At 43.4% G+C, this 22,684-nt stretch overlaps 1 protein-coding gene across 8 annotated transcripts in view; it reads right to left on the minus strand.

The window, feature by feature from the left end:
• The window catches only part of ARAP1 (ArfGAP with RhoGAP domain, ankyrin repeat and PH domain 1), a 324,988-nt gene that overhangs the window by 282,961 nt on the left and 19,343 nt on the right, over positions 1-22,684 (minus strand). Inside the window, exon 1 of one of the 8 annotated variants that reach the window (XM_073612621.1) lies at positions 10,445-10,561. The exons of the other annotated variants lie outside the window; for them this stretch is intronic. The gene's annotated coding sequence lies outside the window, so the exon portion shown is untranslated. Of the gene's footprint in view, positions 1-10,444; positions 10,562-22,684 lie in introns of those variants that run through there. 8 annotated transcript variants of the gene reach the window in all.

Here is a 22,684-nt window from a genome sequence, read left to right on the forward strand (position 1 = left end):
CGACTTTCGGCCCGTGTGTACTAGGCTTTAGGGACATTTTTCTCGCTGACCCCAGGGCCATCTTTAAGGCAGGGCAAAAGGGGCAGCTGCCCTGGGCCCTGTCATTGTTGCGGGGCCAAAGCAGCTGCCTCATACTTGCCAACTATCCCAGTTTAAATTCCCTTGTCCCTTGAAGTTTTAGTCCCTTGCTGTGTCCTGATATCTCAGTGTGAAGTGCTGCTACTAATGCTGCCCAGCTCTGCCCTATTGTCGTGTACAGATGACTCACCTGCAGACTCTTTGTTTACATGCAAATAACCGACATCCATATGTAAATAGCTGCATTCGGCGGCATAGATATGTAAATAAAGGCGGCATTCATATGTAGATCATGCTCCCCTGCAGTGAGGAGATGATGTGCTGTAACCTCTAGCAACCAATCAGTGAGCAGTATTACTGTACAGTAATCTCTAGCAACCAATCAACAAGCAGAAATCATGGGCTGTAACATCTAGCAACTAATTAGTGAACCGTAATGTGCGCTGTAACCTCTAGCAACCAGTCAGTAAGTGGTAATGATACACTGTAACCTCTGGCAACCAATCGCAATCGCTGCCTGATCTGATAAAGTGAACTGATTATAAGTCTAGCTGCTATTTATTATATGTCTCAGAGCAGGTGGAGAGCGAAATTGTATGGGGGGGTAAGAAAACGTTTGCCCAGGGTCCAATCAATTTTAAAGATGGCCCTGACTGACCCCCAATGAACTAGTTTAACAGGGGGTCCTCGAGATTTAAAAATTATAAAAATAATTTCAAGGGTTCCTATAGGGAAGCCGTTCTCAACCTTTTAACATGGATGAACCCTTGAAACAATGTTCCAGCCTCAGGAAGCCCCTACTAATAATTGCTATATCTACAGCTCACCATTCACTAGTGTGATGCTCACTGGGAAGAATTCTCCATACATTTGTGGTCATTAGGAAGAATCCCCCCTTACAGATAAATAAAAAAGATCAATGGTGTCTGTGGTTATATATCTGAGAGGCAGAAATTGCTCATTGCTCAAGGAACCCCTAGCAACCTCTGGAGTAGTGGCGGTCGCTCCATTAGGGGCACACCCTAATCCGCGCGCCCAGCCCCTAATCTACATGCAGACGTTGGACGCATAGATTCCAATGGGGTTTTTTCTTCTTTTTAAAGCAAATGATTAGAGCCTGAGGCTCTAATTGGTTTAAAAAAAGGGTGGGCTTGGGGACGCAGAGCACTGCAACCTGAGCCCGCCCAGTTGTATGACAATAGCAAATTTAATATTCGCTATTGTCTTCCTGATTCTCCTCCCGGCCAATCAGGAAGCGGGTTCTGAGACTCAATTGGGCAAGAGGAGAATCGACTGTATTGGCCGCCGAGGAGGAGACACTGGGGGAAGTCGACCACGACCTAGATGGGGTAAGTCTGGGGTTGGTGGGAGGACGGGTGAGCGGTGGTGGGGGGCAAGGTTGTGTGTTGTATTGCCGATTGACCGAGCGACGGGGGGGGGATGTTGACTAACGGTCTGACCAAACGGGGAGGGGTTTGACTGACCGAACAGGGGGAGGGGGGCAGGCTTGTGGTTTGTTTGTCCCCTGCCCCCAAAAAAATGGAGCACCAGCCACCACTGCTGGAGAAACCATAGGGAACCCTGGTTAAGAACGTCTGCTAGAAGGAAAAAAGGTTGAGATGTGGTAAAGGAAGTTGAAAAATAAAAAAAATAGGTAAGCTGCAATATAATAATTTTTTTGTTTTTCTATTTAAGGACTCTATGTGAACATTTGAGCGAGTTTAAACCCAATAGGTTTAAAATATTACTGTACCTACCAAAAGGCTTCCACCAGTCCCTGTTGGCCATTTAACACACAAAACTAGCTTTACGGCAGACCCAAATGGAGATACAAGTTGGGGAGATCAATTGCCCAGTCCCCTGCCCTACCCAACCCTTATCTATAAACCTCTTTTTTCTCTTTTCCTCTTTTTGAGTTTTTCTACCTCACTTCTCTTTCAACTGCTTTCATTATCTAACATCATCATCATACACAACATCACCATACACAGTTTATTTGCTGATGGGCATTTGCCCAAATGACTTGGATTTGTTGATTCATCGGGTGGACTAAAGGCTTTAGGAGATTAAGATAGCTTTTCATTACAGGACTATTTTCCTTTCAATGGATCGCATTTTCTTGCCACTATGGTAACTATTGCTTCCCGTATATGTTCAGATTTGGCTGCACCTACTCAAAGATTTCCCAGCACCCTTCGAAACCCGTATTCAAATGATCGTACAGAAATCCAAAGCTGTATGTTCACTTGTATTGGTGATGTACTGTTTGAGCTTGTATGTTCAGTATTTGCTTGCACTGCCCTGCAAATTGCAAACTTCTAAAAAAAAAAATAATTGAAAGAGAATATTCTGATGTCTTGGATTTCCACTAAGGCGAATGTTTAAAATAAAACACAATTATTGCTCTTTTGAGGAACAATCTCCAGAAATCTAAACTGTAATGCTGAAGATTAATTTTCATATTGACAATCAAGATTTTTTTTTTCATCGGGACTAGGAACGAAGAAGTGTGCTTACCGACAAACTTTATGAGTTAAGTTGGCCATACAATATGGGAATTTCATATGGTTCTTGAAGAACTGGTCAAAATTTGCTCCATGGGAAGCCCGGTCATCACCCTCCTGCCCAACATCCTTCAATGGAAAAATCAAATGCACCAGACTTTTCTGGACAAATAGTTGCATCCAATCAGATGCAGCTGCTGTTTGGGTTTTCTGACAGCTGCCTGCATCCGCTATCAGACTTAAAAAGGGCGCAACGGGAGAGTTGTCTACCCAAGCTGGAGGAACCTGTTAGATTTTTCTTTTTTTTTGTTCAGCCTGCAAGTGTGTGGTCAGCCTTAGAAAAGCTGATTTCCCCTAAATGCATTACTGTGGGTTCTCATGTACCTACTTTAGGGAAGCAGTGTGCTATAGAGAAGTCTAAGAACATGCCGACATAGTAACACAGCCGGCTGGTAAGAGGGAGAGGCCTGCTTGCGTTAAAGTCCAATGACTATAAATCTGAGGCTTTAGAGCAGCTTACTGATATAACCACATACTGGTCCCCTGTTGAGGAATCCCATGTTGACTTTTCAGAGAACTCTCCTGGTGAAATAAAGAAGCAGGGTTTTATTGATTATAAGGTTGCCTCCTATTTGTAGGTTCAGTAACCTCTGGTCCAAAAGCCTATCCAGGAGATTACAGAAGCATGCCAGAGTGTGCATAGAAAGATAGGTTTCATGGAGGAACTGTGGGTGCACAGAGAGTCACTGGGCGAACGGGGGCACACTGGATGCAATTAGAAAAGCAGGAGCACACTATAGTCTAAGGGGTTACTGGATGACACAGGGTGCTCCAGAGTCACAGGTGACACAGGATGCTCAGGGTCCCATGGAGACAAAGGGTCACTGAGTGACACAGGATGCTGAGGGTGCTCTGGAGTCATGGGGAACACAGGGTGACACAGGATGCTCAGGGTGCTTTGGAGTCACAGGGGTCACAAGGTGACATAGGATGCTCTGGGTCCCATGGAGTCACAAATTCATGGAGTGACACAGGATGGCTGTGGAGCTCAATACAGCTAACCCACAGGAAAACCACAGGTACACTGCGCTGCACATGCAGATCAGTGTTAAAGCAGCCTAATAACCCTCTTTTAGAAGTGCTAATATGCCCAATGCAAAAGTGCAGTGTATGTTATGTTTAATTTATTGATCTTTTCCTCTTCTGGCTTCTGCTTGCATTGCTCTCCAGGCTGCTAGAAAGGTCGCAGGCAAAGTGCACTTGGCATTACTCTGCCTGGGACAGGAGCCGGCACAAAGGAAGCATCAGCATATGTGGCTCCGACTCCCTTCATGGCCACCTGCGTCCTCAGCTGCCAACGCCGGCTTCATGCACTCTGATACTCTGGGATGGGGGTTTGGGAACCCATTGATCACAATCTGGGATTGCTGACCTGCCATCCCAGAGCATAGGCTTGGTTTGAGGTCATGGACCATATCAGAGGGCTCTGTGGGCCACATGCGGCCCACAGGCCACACGCTGAGCACCCTTAATTTAGGTTTTGCAGGGTTTTGTTTTTGCAAGTTGTGGAACTGCGATGGGAGCTTGATGTGGAGCTGCAATGGGAGCTTGATGTGGAGCTGCAATGGAGTCTTGATTTTCCCCATCTCTTGCCAGCCTATGTATGAGATGGTGGGAGCAACTCTATATGACTTGCAGAAGAACCCACCTTTAAGAATTGTAGGATTTGGTATGGGAGATACATTGGATGTAAAAACTCTAGACACCCCTGTTAAAATGTCAGGTTTCTATGATGTAAAAAGATGAGACAAAAAATAAATAATTTTAGACCTTTTTTCTACCTTTAATGTGACCTATAAACTGTACAACTCATTTGAACAACAAACTGAAATTGTTTAGGTGGAGGGAAGTTAAAATAAAAAACTAAAATAATATGGTTGCATAAGTGTGCACACCCTTACACTAATACTTTGTTGAAGCATATTTTGATTTTATTACAGCACTGAGTCTTTTTGGTCATGAGTCTATCAGCAGGGCACATCTTGACGTGGCAATATTTGCCCACTCTTCTTTGCAAAAACACTCCAAATCTGTCAGATTTAGAGGGCATCTCCTGTGCACAGCCCTCTACAGATCACCCCACAGATTTTCAATCAGATTCAGGTCTGGGCTCTGTCTGGGCCATTTCAAAACTTTAATCTTCTTCTGGTGAAGTCATTCCTTTGTTGATTTGGATGTAGGCTTTGGGTCGTTGTCATGCTGAAAGATGAAGTTCCTCTTCATGCTCAGCTTTCTAGCAGAAGCCTGAAGGTTTTTGTGCCAATATTGACTGGTATTTGGAACTGTTCATAATTCTCTCTACCTTGACTAAGGCCCCTATTCCAGCTAAAAAAAAAACACCCCGCAAGCATGATGCTGCCACCACCATGCTTCATGGTGTATGATGTTCTTTTGGTGATGTGTTGTTTTTGCACCAAACATATCTTTTGGAATTAAAATTCTTTTGGAATCAAAATGCTTTTGAGAGACTTCAGATGTGTTTTTGCAAATAGTAGCTGGGTTTGGATGTTTCGTAAGAAAAGGCTTCCGTCTTACCACTCTACCCCATAGCCCAGACATATGAAGAATACGCTAGATTGTTGTCACATGTACCACACAGCCAGATATTCCTGCAGCTCCTTTAATGTTGCTGTAGGCCTCTTGGCCTTTTCTTCTCGTCTTTTCATCAACTTTGGAGGGATGTCCAGTTCTTGGTATTGTCACTGTTGTGCCATATTTTCTCCACTTGATGATGACGGTCTTCACTCTGTTCCATGGTATATCTAATGCCTTGGAAATTCTTTTGTACCCTTCTCCTGACTGATACCTTTTGCAATGAGATCCCTCTGATGCTTTGGAAGCTCTCTGCAGACCATTGCTTTTGTTGTAGGATGCGACTAAGAAAATGTCAGGAAAGACCTACTAGAACAGATTAACTTTATTTGGGGTTAATCGGAGGCACTTTAAATGATGGCCGTTGTGTACTGACTCCTATTTAACATGGGTTTGAATGTGATTGCTTAATTCTGAACATACATCCCCAGTTATAGGAGGGTGTGCACACTTGCAATCACATTATTTACATTTTTTATATTTACTCCCCCCCCAAAAGATTTCAGTTTGTTTTTCAATTGAGTTGTACAGTTTATAGCTCACATTAAAGATGGAAAAAGTTCTGAAATTATTTATCTTTGTCTCATTTTTTTACATCACAGAAACCTGACATTTTAACAGGGGTGTGTAGACATTTTATATCCATTGTACATTGATAATCTGTTATTCATTAGGTATAGAAACAGGACTTTTTTTAAAATCCCAGCGACAATATATACAGAATCATTTGTTCTTCACTCTAACCTATAGTAATTTTTTTATATGTTCAGATAACGCTGAGGATAATCATGAGGAAGCATAAGCTTACAACTGGTGAGCAGCTGTGTACACCATGTTGTGTTGATGGAATTTTATAACAAAATAAAAATTCACGTAGCTAGTACGCTACAATGGGAAACTTAATGACTTGTAATAAAACCTCTTCCCAATTCAGGAAGTTTGTTCACCTTTCCCCCACAAACACAGCTCAGATGTGGTGGGATGGGGAAAACCAACAGACAGAAGACATACAAACAGGGCTTTTTTCTCAGAGAATAGGTGCAGGAACTCAACCATGCCTGCCACACACACACATACCCGCCAAATGGCATCAAATAGTGCATACAGCCCCTCCCTCCACTGCCCTCATCTTCTCCCCCCTCCTTAAAAGCTCCACCATCTGTCATGTTTTCTACCTTTGTTGCAATATTAAGCTGAAGCACCTATCCGGCTGTAGTACCTCCCAGCATACTATACTATACTACAGTCACTTGCAAGGGAGGTCATGCAATAGGAGCATCAACTACTGGTCACCAGGGAAAAAATGGAGACCACAGAGGGTGCAGCCTACCACGTACCCTCTCCTGCCCATGACTGCACTGAAACCTGGGCACCTGTTCTGTATCTCCCTTGTCCCTGTCTGGCACTCAGTGGGATCTGCGCAGGAGATCTGACCTGTGGGAGCTACTGGGAGATAAGCTATCACTTGTAATTGCAGAAGCTGGACTTCAGTGTTACCAAGTGATAGTGGTGAGCAGGGAGCAGAAGACCTGAGCCAGAGGTGGTGGAACTGATGTCCCCCTAGTTCCTGCTGAAAAAAAGCCCTGCACACAACTAAAAAGCCTGGAGTGTTCAGTTTCCTCCATTGAGTATTAGGACCAAAAGAGGCCTTTTTAAAAGTCTGCACATTTTCCACCCAAGATTCAATTAGAAAAATGTGTCAAAGTTTCACCATAAAAATTATATATATATATATATATATATATATATATATATATATATATATATATATATATATATATATATATATAATGTATATAAAAAGTCTACCCCTGTTAAAATGTCAGGTTTCTGTGATGTAAAAAAATTACCTGTTCTAGTAGGTCTTTCCTGACATTTTCTTAGTCACATCCTACAGCAAAAGCAATAGTCTGCAGAGAGCTTCCAAAGAATCAGAGGGATCTCATTGTTAAAAGGTATCAGTCAGGAGTGGAGAAAATATGGCACAACATTGACATTACCAAGAACTGGACTTCCCTCCAAAATTGATGAAGCTGAGAAATAAAAATGGTCAGGGAGGCTGCCATGAGGCCTAAAGCAACATTAAAGGAGCTGCGGGAATATCTGTCAAGTACTGGCTGTGTCGTACATGTAAAACATAAAAAAACAAAGGGAATATACTGCGCTAAATAAGGACAAAAATGATCTAAAATAGAGATTGCTATGATTAACCATGTGATATAAATAAGGGAAAAATATATGGGACGCCCCAGGAAGACGTCCCGTGTGACGAAACATGGCTGGCAGTGCTAAGCGCTGACGCCATCGTGCCTCATGTGAACCCGGAAAGACGGGTGTTCGTTTGTTTGCCGGCAATAAGATTTTATATGTGCGCGTATGTGTTTTAAACCTTGTAAGTAGCCATTTGGCCCCCTTTTTTCTACAATAAACAGAATATATTTAAATGGTATCACAATATTGGAGTCTTTTCTCCTCCTTATGAAACTCCTCTGGATGATCTGGGGATATCGCTGTGAGTGGAGGCTATAGAGAAAATTTCATCTGGCTTTGCCCTGTTACCCCACAGAGGTTAATTGGCTTGCTTGGTTGGCCATACTAGCGATAGGTGGCCCCTTCTATCTGGTAAGAGTCCCTGATTACCACATTGGTGTGTCACAGAAGATTCATTATCTGTCACTCAGTGGAGGAATATAATTTAATCATTTTTGGACTATTTTCTTGATATTACACTGACTTTTTTCCTATTTTATTGCTATTTTTAATGCACTCTGCACTTTATTTGTTTAACGTGTGTAGCACTTATCTACTTATTCCATTAAGATAAGTTGGTTAGAATTACATGATTAGTGGAATTATTTTTGCACTTTGCACTTTAATCAAGTGTATTTCATCACTTATTTAATTTGCGTGATTGTTATTTTTATATGTGTGGTACGTGTGACAACAATCTCCCGTGTTCTTCATATATCTGGGCTATGGGGTAAAGTGGCAAGACTGAAGCCTTTTCTTACCAAGAAAAACATCCATTCCCGGTGTGACGGCATGCGAGGTGAAGTAATGGATAATCTATATATTTGCGTTCTGTTGCAAGAGACTGAAGCGGAACCCGGCCCGGGGTTTTTCCAGCCTCTGTGGCAGGCTTGGTTCCGGTCCAGATGTTGTGGTCCACTTGAGTCCACGCTCAGGTGGACTTTAAATGAGCAGGAAGAGAGCACAGCGGAGCTCTGGCCTGAAACTCAGAAGGGAATCTTAGAGGAGCTCTGCTTGGACTTAAAAAGAAGGTTTGCTTTGCCACATGTTTTGTGGGTGTCGGGGACCAGCCCCACACCATATAGGGAGGAGACTACTGCATAGTTTAGCGCCGGAACGGCAAGGATTTGTTTTACTATTTCTGTTTGTTTTAATTATTTTGCAAACCTCTGCTAAATAAACCTGGCAACCCACCAGATTTTAAACAAACTGCCTGCACGCTGCAGAAAAGGTGATCCCCAATGAGCTAATCTCCCACACCGGCTAAATTTTTGCAAAAACACATCTGAAGTCTTCCAAAAACATGTGGGGAAATTTGTTCTGGTCTGATGACAACCAAGGCTGAACTTTTTGGCCATAATTCCAAACGTTATGTTTGGCACAAAAACAACACTGCACATCACCAAAAGAACACCATACCCACTGTGAAGCATGGTGGTGACAGCATCATGCTTGGGGGCTGTTTTTCTTAAGCTGGAACAGGGGCCTTAGTCAAGGTAGAGGGAATTATGAACGGTTCCAAATACCAGTCAATATTGGCACAAACCATGAACATGAAGAGGAACTTCATCTTTCAGCATTAGAGCGACCCAAAGCATACATCCAAATCAACAAAGAAATGGCTTCACCCGAAGAAGATTAAAGTTTTGGAATGGGCCAGCCAGAGCCCAGACCTGAATCCCATTGAAAATCTGTGACGGTGATCTGAAGAGGGCTGTGCACAGGAGATGCCCTCACAATCTGACAGATTTGAAGTCTTTTTGCAAAGAAGAGCGGGCAAATATTGCCAAGTCAAGATGTGCCATGCTGATAGACTCATACCCAAAAAGACTGAGTGCTGTAACAAAATCAAAAGTTGCTTCAACAAAGTATTAGTGTAAGGGTGTGTACACTTATGCAACCAGATATTTTTTTTTTTACTTCCCTCCAATTAAAAGATTTCAGTTGGCTGCTCAACTGAGTTGTACAGTTTATAGGTCACATTAAAGGTGGAAAAAGTTCTGAAATGATTTACCTTTTGTAGTGTAGACTTTTTACACCCAATGCATATATATAAATAAAAGTATTTTTGGGATGGACTGATATTGATAAAGAGAAGGGCTAAAATACTGACCTTTCCTGGAGGAAATGCTGTTCGAAGCTCTCTTCAGTGCTTCCTAGACCATTTTTGCTGCCTTTTTCAGTTTATTGCGCCTATACTTGTATATTGCTTCCTAGACCATCAAAATCTTGGTCCGGTAGTTATGTTGTCTCTGCTGAAGTAGTGGATCATAGCTCTGGTTGGCTGAAGATTCCTTTAACTGAAATCACATGAGTAAATACCTAAGCTTTGGCCACGTGACCAGCACTGGAGAGGGCCTGAAGGAGCATTTTCCCCAGGAGGGGAAATATTTTAGCATTTTTATTACATTTTTTTTAAGTACGTCCCACCCAGATGGTTATCATAGCTGGACTATGTCAATACCTCCAATACAGGTCATTCTCTCTCTGACAGTTTTCTCCACATTTTTTAATTTTAATAAACTGTATTTCCTGCAATTCTGCTTTTAAGGTCCACTTGAACATTTCTCACAACTAGCCTGTAGCTTTATAAATACAATTGCTCAAATTTTTTTGCCATTTTAAGCTCAAAGGCAATTCCCTCACTTAGCCACTGACAGCTGACACACCAGGAAACCACACAAATTCTCAGCGTTTTTTTTCAATGGTTCTTCTCTCTGGCGAGGTGAACCCGAAGTCCCGGAAGTGCAGAATTTTAAAAAACTTCAACCTCAAAGTGTAAAAAGCAACTTGCAACCCCCTCCATCTGTCAAGAAATGTCAGGTCCCAGCATGCACAGCACAGCCTCTGCAGGGCAGACCAGGGCTGGCCACCAGGCAGAAGCTGGGGGGGGTCCATTATTAGAAAGGAGATCAAAGACTTTGTCACCTCAACTGTCCCCCCTCAAATAGAAGCTTTACCTTGTAGGGAACCATCTAGGAAGCATATGTTGGAGCTTTGTCTCTCTTCCCCCATACACACCCGTGCTCGCTCTGCTCAATTCTCAAACGTAGCTACTTCCTCAATACTTCAACACTGAAGCAGCAGATGAGGAAGCAAAAAAAAAAAAAAAAAAACTATTTGTTACAAAAGGACTGAGCAAACGATATGTTGGTTCGCTTCTCCATCTCAAGTACATACTGTATCTGGTGGATGCACCGCACGCATCATGTTAAAGAGGACCTGTTCCATTGTTGTTCACTCTGTTGCATGCAAGATATGAAATTCTCCAGTAGACTTCATCTTCATTGACATAGCTTCTCCTGACTTTGAATGAATGCCTGGTTCAGTGACATCTGGCTATACCTCCTATAAAGCAGATATAAATTAAAGTGATCCCATTGTTTCACATCATGTGCATGCAGGGCCTTAGCAGTAGGTGTGGCCCTGCAACCAATGCTGATGAAGTAGTTCACAGCATATGGGTTAGACAACACTATTTGACTTTGTGCTCACTATGAACAAATGCCAAACTGCGGATGCTGCTCAAGGCTCCAATGGGTTCTCTTATATAATAAACCACTGTGAGTGTAGGCGAGGACAGAGCTCATCTCAGCTCCATGGATAACATTGCAAAGAAAGAAGCGTCCTAAGCCGCACATCACTACAAAAAACCTGTATGTGAGAAGTGAATACAGCTCCAAGCAGGCATCCCAACGCGTTTTGCCTTGCCCTCAAGGCTTCATTTTAGGAAACCTATGATTAAGCCATGGGGCAAGAGGCGTTGGGGGGTGGCCTGGTTGGGGCCCAGGCTGAGGGGGGGGTCTTAGAGGCCAAGCTCAGGGCATTGTGAGCTGTCCCTTACCTGACCCCTGAGGACCTACCACAAAAGACCAGGCAGAAAGACCGGCTGCCTGTTTAATCCTCCTCAGACAGACATAATATAGCCTGCCTCGTCCGCTTCATCCGAGGATACTGTGGTCTGCTTCATCCTAGTCATCCAGAGAGCTAATGTTTCCTTCTTCATCTTCCTCATCCAGAGATGGTGCAACCTGCTTCATCCTCCTTATCCAGAGAAAGTGAGGCCTGCTTCATCCTCCTCATCCAGAGAAAGTGAGGCCTGCTTCATCCTCCTCATCCAGAGATGATATCACCTGCTTCTGCTTCACCCTCCTAATCCAGAGAGTTAATGTTTCCTTCTTCATCCTCCTCATCCAGAAATGGTACGACCTGCTTTATCCTCCTCATTCAGAGAACTATTGTTTCCTGCTTCAACCACCTCATCCAGACATGGTGCGACCTGCTTCATCCACCTCATCCAAAGGAAGGGCGGTCCGCTTTATCCACCTCATCCAAAGAAAGTGCAGGATGCTTCATCGTTCACATTTAGAGAGCTACTGTTTCCTGCTATATGCTCCTCATCCAAATATGGTGCAACCTGCTTCATCCTCCTCATTTAGAGATAGTGCACCCTACATCACCCCCTTTATCCAAAGAAAGTGTGGTCTGCTTTATCCTCCTCATCCAGAGATAGTGCGGTGTGCTTCATCCCCAACATCCAGAGATAGTGCGGCTTCTTCATCCCCAGCATCCAGAGATAGTGCGGTGTGCTTCATCTCCAAAATCCAGAGATAGTGAGGCCTGCTTCATTCTCCTCATTCAGAGATGGTATGACCTGCTTCTGCTTTACCCTCATCATCCAGAGAGCTAATGTTTCCCTCTTCATCCTCCTCATCCAGAAATAGTACGACCTGCTTCATCCACCTCATTCAAAGGAAGTGCAATTAGCTTTATCCTCCTCATCCAAAGAAAGTGTGGGATGCTTCATCCTTCTCATTCAGAGAGCTACTGTTTCCTGCTATATGCTCCTCATCCAAAGATGGTGCGACCTGCTTCATCCTACTCATTTAGAGATAGTGCACCCTACTTCACCCCCTTTATCCAGAGAAAGTGTGGCTTCTTCATCCTCATCATGCAGATATAGTGTGGCCTGCTTCATCCTCTTCATCCAGAGATAGTGTGGCTTCTTCATCCTCATCATGCAGAGATAGTGTGGCCTGCTTCATCCTCTTCATCCAGAGATAGTGTGGCTTCTTCATCCTCATTATGCAGAGATAGTGTGGCCTGCTTCATCCTCTTCATACAGAGATAGTGTGGCCTGCTTCATCCTCTTCATTCAGAGATAGTGCGGTGTGCTTCATCCTCTTCATACAGAGATAGTGTGGCCTGCTTCATCCTCTTCATTCAGTGATAGTGTGGCCTGCTTCATCCTCATCATCCAGAGATAGTGTGGCCTGCTTCATCCTCTTCATTCAGAGATAGTGTGGCCTGCTTCATCTTCATCACCCAGAGAGAGTATGACCTACATCATTCTCCTCATGCTAAGATAGTACAGCCCGCTTCTTCCTCCGCATCCACAGATAGTATGCCTTGTTTAGCCAGCATGTAATTATTGTTTGTCTAGCGTCTGCTATAACGTACCTCCGGGCTTTTTAAGTACTTTGTTTATCATCACTGTCACTTTTTATGTTTATACAGTGCTCTATGTGGTTACTCTTCATTCTTTGTATGAGCTAAATTACTTCACAGCTCTTTGTGGCTGTTCTGAATTTATTATCTCACTTCGGGATTTTAATTTGTATGTGTGCCAAGGGCAATAGATATCTCTTTCCACAGATAGTATTGGCCTGCTTCATCCTCCTCTTCCAGAGACAGCATAACCTGCTTCATCCAGAGATAGTACGGCACGCTTAATCCTCCTCATCCAGAAATATGTCTCTAGTAAATGGATAGGCTGTATTCTCAGTGATGTCACTGCTCTCTAGTGATTGGATAGGCTGCATTCTCAGTGATGTCACCGCTCTCTAGTGAATGGATAGGCTGCATTCTCAGTGATGTCACCGCCCTCTGGTGAATGGATAGGCTGCATTCTCAGTGATGTCACCACCCTCTGGTGAATGGATAGGCTGCATTCTCAGTGATGTCACCGCCCTCTGGTGAATGGATAGGCTGCATTCTCAGTGATGTCACCGGTCTCTAGTGATTGGATAGGCTGCATTCTCAGTGATGTCACCGGTCTCTAGTGAATGGATAGGCTACATTCTCAGTGATGTCACCGGTCTCTAGTGAATGGATAGGCTGCATTCTCAGTGATGTCACCTCTCTCTAGTCAATAGATAGGCTGCATTCTCAGTGATGTCAACGGTCTCTAGTGAATGGATAGGCTGCATTCTCAGTGATGTCACCAGTCTCTAGTGATTGGATAGGCTGCATTCTCAGTGATGTCACCGCTCTCTAGTGAATGGATAGGCTGCATTCTCAGTGATGTCACCGGTCTCTAGTGAATGGATAGGCTGCATTCTCAGTGATGTCACCGCCCTCTGGTGAATGGATAGGCTGCATTCTTAGTGATGTCACCGCCCTCTGGTGAAGGGATAGGCTGCATTCTCAGTGATGTCACCGCTCTCTAGTGATTGGATAGGCTGTATTCTCAGTGATGTCACCACTCTCTAGTAAATAGGCTGCATTCTCAGTGATGTCATTGGCCTCTAGTGAATAGATAGGCTGCATTCTCAGTGATGTCACTATTCTCTGGTAAATAGATAGGCTGCATTCTCAGTGATGTCATTGGTCTCTAGTGAATAGATAGGCTGCATTCTCCATGATGTTAGAGCTGTCAGCTTCAATGATTTGTTCTATTTGTTTTGGCGAGTGCGGATGCTGCAGACTGACGGAGGTCGCCGTCAGAGTCAGAGCCCCTCCCCCCTGTTTTCTGCCGTGCTCGGGTGACGCTGGTGTACGCGGACAGCATGCACGTGGTTTTTGTCGGGTATATCTTGTCTCCCTTGATACAGCGTGGGCGCCTCCGTTCCGAGATTGTTCATCATCACCCACAATCCACAGTGCCTTCTTTCCTGCCTGGGATGCATGTAAGCCTATACATGGTCATTCTATCCACCTTTTTGGCTGGTTGTAATCGGTGTTACCCCTGCTGCCTGCTTTAAAATTCTTTTTCCAATTGTATACACACCACAGTCCACTATGTTGGACGTGGATACTTTTGATACTTTTGATGCTCAATTTTATTTATGCAGCTTTTTTTTGGCACATATTTCCGTATTTCACCATGCTCATTAGAGAGAGAACATTGGCTCTTTTTTACCAACACCAAATTTGACACATTGTTTCAATTTAATTTCTCTCCCAGGCAGTCCATATTGGCACTCTTTGTCGATACTCCATCCATCTCGACTCTGTGGCTCCCGCGCTGTTCCTCGGGGGGGACTCTGTGTACCCGGCTCGCCAGCGCGCATTCCGCTGCACCTCAGCTCCCGGGAGAGATGCCTGTTGGTCTTGGCTCTGCACTTGCCATGTCCCAATGTACCATTCACATGTAAGTGTTTTAGGGTGATCCACCCCTCTTTCGCTGCCATTATGAGCTACTATCTAGACTCACTTTATGTTGTATTACATTTTAGAAATCCCTGACTACCTGGCCCCTGATGAGTGTGTTCTACATGAAACGCGTCGGGCTTTTGGGATATCAACATATGCTGACATTACAACATCTTAAGAACAATCATTATGGTTTTATATACTATTTATTTATTTCGTTGTGCTGTGGTATTGTTTTTTGTATATATTATGTAATCCTTGTACATGCATTAAATTTCTCTATTAGACCACTATGTGGCGCCAAGTGGATTATACCCTTGATGCCGATCGCTTATACACAAATACATGTGTTGTGATTTTGGAATGATATTTATTATAATGTCCTTCTCCACAGTATGTGGTTCTGTTTTGAATTGTTTTATGCATGTTACTTGATTAATAAAATTGTACTGATACCCCAGGTACCTACATGGTTTCCATGACCTCATTTAAAGTCCCAATTCTTATTTATATTTGCATACAGGGATGGAGACACCTTTGGTGCCTCACTTAAAGTCCCACTTCCCCCCTTTTCCCTTTTTCTATTGATTCTATACAGGGATGGAGGTCCTTGGAGAGGCTCTGGCAGTGTTCCCCTGCCACCCACATGTTAGGTATCTATGTACCTGTATGGTTACTTTCCATATTCAGGTTCTGCTGATCCTGGACACCTCCTTGGTTTCCATGAGATCAGGCAGCACAGCTGTTTGGCTTGTCATCCCCTTCAGGGATGAGACGTGACTGTGTTATATCCAGGACTGGCTTTGTATCCTATACTCGGGAGCTGCGATGCGCTCTGTGTGTCCCCCCTGCCCTCCCCTCCCGCTCCGGTCCGTGTGCTGGAGGGATTGCACTTTGTTGCTTTAAGGAGGGTTGGGCAGGCGCCCACAGCGCATCGGCGTCAACCCCCCCTGCCCCACGTTGGACGCCAATTTGGGCGTCACGGCGTGGTGCATGAGTTCCTCCATGTAGCCAGTCAGATGGGGAGTGCGGATGCTGCAGACTGACGGAGGTCGCCGTCAGAGTCAGAGCCCCTCCCCCCTGTTTTCTGCCGTGCTCGGGTGACGCTGGTGTACGCGGACAGCGTGCACGTGGTTTTTGTCGGGTATATCTTGTCTCCCTTGATACAGCGTGGGCGCCTCCGTTCCGAGATTGTTCATCATCACCCACAATCCACAGTGCCTTCTTTCCTGCCTGGGATGCATGTAAGCCTATACATGGTCATTCTATTCACCTTTTTGGCTGGTTGTAATCGGTGTTACCCCTGCTGCCTGCTTTAAAATTATTTTTCCAATTGTATACACACCACAGTCCACTATGTTGGACGTGGATACTTTTGATACTTTTGATGCTCAATTTTATTTATGCAGCCTTTTTTTTGGCACATATTTCCGTATTTCACCATGCTCATTAGAGAGAGAACATTGGCTCTTTTTTACCAACACCAAATTTGACACATTGTTTCAATTTAATTTCTCTCCCAGGCAGTCCATATTGGCACTCTTTGTCGATACTCCATCCATCTCGGCTCTGTGGCTCCCGCGCTGTTCCTCGGGGGGGGACTCTGTGTACCCGGCTCGCCAGCGCGCATTCCGCTGCACCTCAGCTCCCGGGAGAGATGCCTGTTGGTCTTGGCTCTGCACTTGCCATGTCCCAATGTACCATTCACATGTAAGTGTTTTAGGGGGATCCACCCCTCTTTCGCTGCCATTATGAGCTACTATCTAGACTCACTTTATGTTGTATTACATTTTAGAAATCCCTGACTACCTGGCCCCTGATGAGTGTGTTCTACACGAAACGCGTCGGGATTTTGGGATATCAACATATGCTGACATTACAACATCTTAAGAACAATCATTATGGTTTTATATACTATTTATTTATTTCGTTGTGCTGTGGTATTGTTTTTTGTATATATTATGTAATCCTTGTACATGCAATAAATTTCTCTATTAGACCACTATGTGGCGCCAAGTGGATTATACCCTTGATGCCGATCGCTTATACACAAATACATGTGTTGTGATTTTGGAATGATATTTATTATAATGTCCTTCTCCACAGTATGTGGTTCTGTTTTGAATTGTTTTATGCATGTTACTTGATTAATAAAATTGTACTGATACCCCAGGTACCTACATGGTTTCCATGACCTCATTTAAAGTCCCAATTCTTATTTATATTTGTTTTTGGCACGTTCCCCTCTATCGTTCTGCATTTTGACACAAGTTGATTTGGTCCTACTGTAGCTCTTCCACTCCCAGCCCCACTAAGCTTATTATGTAGACCAACCAACAAGGGATCATGTGACTTTGATTTTGAATATTTTTTAACCTGCAAGAGAAGCATCATCTGTATGGCAAAAACCTGGAGGTAACTACATTGGATCCCACTTTTGTGTCTTCTTCATATATAGTTTTGCAGTAAGTCAGGTAGCCACCATTTTCTCCATATAGAGTGGGTCTCATTGGGTCTATTACGTCCATATAACATCTGGGATTGAAGACACCGGTCTCAGTACACACACACACTATGTCAGCTAATATAGTGAGCACAATCTGATAACACTGCACTCCATGCAGCTAAGTAGAGAGTTAATCAGAAGGACAGTCTCAGTGTGCCTGGCTAATAAAAGCCCATTATTTGCTCTGAGTAATCTGGTTTGGCAAGTGGCCCAAAGCGTTTACCAGACTAAATACAGCATTGTTCTCAAAATATACCCTGTTTGGGTCACACGCTGCTGGTAATGCCTAGAAACCGACAGTCCCTGTCTGCTTCTGTGTCCAAAATCTCAATTCTGTGAGACCATCCTTGGGGCCAAAGAACCCTCCGTCATCCATCCATGACAGAATTCTCCAGTGCCCCATTTACAAGTCCGGGGTAAATAAACAGCATTAGTTCATTCAAAATGTTCATTTAGGGGGGAGCTCAGGCAAGAGACACAGCAAAACCAGATGATTTTATGGAACGACAACTTACTCATGGCTAAAGTGGCCGTCTTTATTCTTGTAGTGAAGCCGTTACTTGCCCCTGCTGTTTACTATGCTACCTTAGCCATGAGTCAGTTGTCATTCTATATTTATATATATACATCTTTGCCTCGGTCTTTTGCAACGCCTTTTTAGGTACTGAATTGCATTGTGTGGTTTTCTTATAGTTTTAAAATGTGAATATCCATTGCCTACCCTAAGCTTTTGAGATATATATGTATATATATCAGTATACTCCAACTCAAGGTTCCTCTCTTGCTCATTTTTGATGTGTTTTCTTTTGAGTGATTCAGCATATGCCTTTTAAAGTAGTAGGTTATTTGTGCATTATTATTGATTTTAATTGCACTGTATTTCATTTCAGATAGTGAGATTGTTTCTCTTATCTGTTGCGTCTTTGAACCTTGGTCGTGTCCTGAAGAAGCCTAACGGCAAAACACGTAGACGCACGAGGGCTCACTGTACAATATTATAATGCATATGTATGATGGTTTTTATCTTCATTATTTTGTGTAAATTTTTTAATAAATATGATGATTTTTTTTTTTTGCAATATTCCTTTCTCCATTGTTTCCTGGCCCATAAAGTCCGGTTTTGGTAGTACTGTCAGTATTGCCCCTTTCTTTCCCATATATTACGGATGTGGCTTGGAAGTGCCTTCTCTCTATCAGTGATACAGAGACATGAAAGGTATGACCACAAAAGATAACTGTCACCCAACATTACATCAAAGAAGCATATTTTAGGCAGAAAAAAATAAAATAAAATAAAAAAAATAATCTCAGGTTAACCTCCAAGGGTTGAATGTACTATCCATTATCATCAAAAAAACAAGACAAAACAATCATCGTCCAAAAAAAAAAAAAAAAAAAAGAAATGAAAGGGGAAACAAAAAAACATAACATAATCCTGAGTAGTAATGGAACCGAACAATTATTTCTCATCGGTAATCAGGAATATTACTATGGATGATGGATGATGGAGAGCAGGAACAAGGGCATGGTATAGGGAAAAGGGGAAGGGGGGAGGAAAGTAATGGGTAAGGAGCCATGGAGAAATCCCGGCAGTGATCCCTGAGGTTATCGTAGGACTCACCACTGTGTGAGGCCCCATAAGCAATAAGCAACCAAATGTACCGTACCTATAGATACAAGAATAGGAGAAAAATAATGAGGAAAAAGAAGGAGAGGAAGAAGAAGAAGAAAAAGAAGAAAAAGAAGGAGAAGAAGAAGAAGAAGAAGAAGAAGAAGAAATTGAAGAAAAAGGAGGAGAGGGTCATCCCGGAGTTCATTAGGGAGTCGAGATATAACCGATCCACAGGTCCCAAATCTTATCAAATTTTTTTGGAATTATTACAAAGTATATGAGTGAGTTTATCATTAGTCAGGATCCAATTGAGTTTAATTCTAACGTAATCAAGAGGAATAACCAACTGCTTCCAGTGCCTAGCAACTGTAATTCTCGCTGCCAGCAATATATAAGTAATCATTTTCACCTATTTTCTGGGCACTTCATCAGGCAGTTTGTGAAAAAGAGCTGCTCCTGGAGATCTGCGAATGTTCACCCCCGTCACCGAGTTTATTAGATTAAATATCCTAATCCAGAACCTAGTCACGGGGGGGCATTGCCACCAAATATGGTGCATCGTCCCCAACCGGCCGCACCGTCAGTAACAATTCGGCAAAGTGGAAGGATGCATTTTGGCTACCCTAGTCAGAACCAGGTACCAACGCAGGAGTGTTTTATAATTAGCCTTGTTGTATTGATGGAAACTTTAGATAAATTCTAAGCGATGTCTTGCCACTCAGTCAGATCAAAGGTAAGGTTCAGGTCCCTTTCCCATTGATTCAGATAGGCAAGTTTTAAGTCCGGCTCAGTGAGATAGGCGTATACCGCCGATACACGCCACCTCTGGAACCCCCTGGCTTGGCAAGATAGTTCAAAGGTTGTGAGTGTAAGGGGTCCCACCAGTAGGTTAAGTTTAGATCTGGCAAAGGATGCAATTTGATTGTATCGGTATATTTTACTAGGAGGCATTTGCAACGTATCCTTAAAATGTTGCAAAGTGTATATGTGATCTCCATTAGGAAAGTCGCCAATTCTTAATAACCCCTTAATAAGCCACCATTGAAATAATCCTGGTACCAAGCCAGGTGGAAAATCTGGGTTACAAAAAATGGGAGCTGGTGGTGTATGTGGGGATGATAAAGGGCTGCGGTGACATGTTCTGTCCCAAACTGCTAAAGAATGTGATAGAGAGGGACATAATATAGGCGGGCCTAAACTGTATGTATGTATGGCAAGAAAGTTCCTCAATAGAGACCCAAAGGGGGACTGAGCCTTTAGCGGTAGTGTAGGCTAATTGGGCAATCTGGGCTGCTTGGAAATATGCCTGTAGATTAGGAAGACCAAGCCCACCCCCAGATTTTGTAGTATAAAGTGTTCGTTTTTTGCATTTGAGGCCTCTTGTTCTTGTTGGACTTCAGCTTCTAGACGCTGTAAATCTCCCCTCGGGATTGAGTTTTAAAGTACTAAAGGAGTCTGGGTAAGAACCTCATTTTGATTGAGTTGATTCTGCCAAACCATGAAAGGGAATAGTCCGCCAAACAACGAAGGTCTTCCCTACGTCTTTTAAATAATGGGGGGTAATTTGCCTTATAGATAGTTTCAATAGAAGATGTCAACTGAACCCCTAAGTATGGGAGGAAGTGGTGGGTCCATTTAAAATTATAAGTATTCCGAAGGGTCTGTACTATAGCAGGGGATAGCGAAACATTAAATGCCATTGTTTTTTGAGAATTTAGAGACAGGCCAGAGAGTTGTGAGAAATGGTCCAACAAAGGTAGCAAATTGGGTAGAGTCACTAGAGGGTTAGTGATATACATTAGGACATCATCGGCAAATAAAGCACATTTATGTTCCTGTTGTCCACAATGAATACCTTGAATGTTAGGGTGGGAAAGAATCGCCATAGCCAGGGGATCTATTGCCAATGCAAAGAGCAAAGGGGAGAGTGGACAGCCCTGTCTTGCAGAGCGGGGAGACGCCATCCTCTGGGACCCATACACACATCTGCATGGGATGATACATACGTATAATTCTTGGAACCCCTGGTGTTACTGGCTAGAAGCTTTATTTAAAGCTCTGACCAGTTATTAGTATTGGCTATTGGAAAACATCCCGTAAAGCCGCCAGAATCCAGTCTCTACTACCTAGCAGGTAGACATCTAACCTGGAACGTATTTTGTTCTATTTACCGCTTCCTGTTTGGCGCCCACCTATGCCCCCTCTGGTACAGTTGCTTCACCTATTTTTTCCTTTATTGGAATTACTTTGCATGTTGAAAACATATTGTGACTATACTTACTCCTATCCTTTATCCCTGACGAAGGTGTTTAACCAGAAACGCGTTGGGTAACGGGGATCACTATTTACCGGAGAGTATTATCATATTGTCACACTGTTCATGTAAATTGTTGTTTTGTGTTTTTTTTTTTTTGTATGTATATTTTTCTGTATCAACTCTTTTTGATGGTTCTTAATCATCGATCATTTGTTTGATCGAATATGTTTTTTTATGTATTTTCAATAAAATTGACTTTTTTGTACTATCCAAGTGTATGTTGCCTTTAAAGTCCCAATGAAGGGGGATCTCTCTTTTCCACAATTTAAAGGGATTGTAAAGGTATTTTTTTTTTTTTTAAATAACAAACATGTTATACTTACCTTCACTGTGCAGCTCGTTCTGCACAGAGTGGCCCCGAACCTGGTCTTCTGGGGTCCCCCGGGGGCTGTTTCAGCTCCTCCCCGCAAGAACTAACAACCTTAATGCGAGCTCCCTCGCATGGTGGTTAGTTATTGCGGGCGCGCTCCCGTGATACAGCCGGCGGCTATAGCCGCTCGCTGTATCACTCGGCCCCGCCCCCTGGCGCGCTGCGTCATTGGATCTGATTGACAGCAGCGCGAGCCAATGGCTGCGCTGCTTTCAATCCATCCACTATAGCCAATCAGCGACCAGGCTGAGCGGCGAAATGGAGGTCGGGAGCCAGCGGCTGAGTTTCGAGGTGTCAGGTAAGTAAAACGGGGGGGCTGGGGGCGGCGGTATTGTCAAAAGTTTTTTCACCTTAATGCATAGAATGCATTAAGGTGAAAAAATGTATACCTTTACAACCCCTTTAAACTATCGAAAGCCTTGATGAGGTCTAATGAAAGGAGCAAAAGTTCCCGGGTGAGTGGAGCATCCCAATTGGAACGTACAGCTGAGATCAGGGTTACGGATCTACGAATTTGATCTAGCGTCTGGCGCCCTGCGATAAATCCCGACTGATACTTATGGATACATTGTGTTAAAAAGGTATTAAGGCGAGAGGCCAAAAGTTTCATGAGGATCTTTAAATCGCAATTTATCAGTGAAATTGGGCGGTAATTAAGAATGTCAGTAGGGTCCCTGTTAGGTTTGGGAATAACACTAATATAGGCCTTATTTTATTTCAAAAGGACCACACCTCCATCCTGCAGGGAATTGAAGTAAAGAGGAAAGTGTGGAGCCAGCTGTTCGGAGAATTTTTTGTAGTAAGAGTTAGGAAGGCCATCGGGGCCAGGAGATTTATGAAGTGATAATGTTTTGATAGTATTACAGATCTCCTCACATGTAAAAGGCTGGTCCATAAGGTCTTTATGAGCTTCCGCAATTGATGGGAGGGGGAGATTCCCCAAAAATTCGCTGATGGATGGAGGAGCAGCATCCCGGGGATGCCCATATATTTCAGCATAAAAATTGTGAAACTCCTGAAG

The sequence above is a fragment of the Aquarana catesbeiana genome, linkage group LG02, assembly GCF_042186555.1.
Source record: "Aquarana catesbeiana isolate 2022-GZ linkage group LG02, ASM4218655v1, whole genome shotgun sequence".
Classification (NCBI taxonomy): Eukaryota; Metazoa; Chordata; class Amphibia; order Anura; family Ranidae; genus Aquarana; species Aquarana catesbeiana.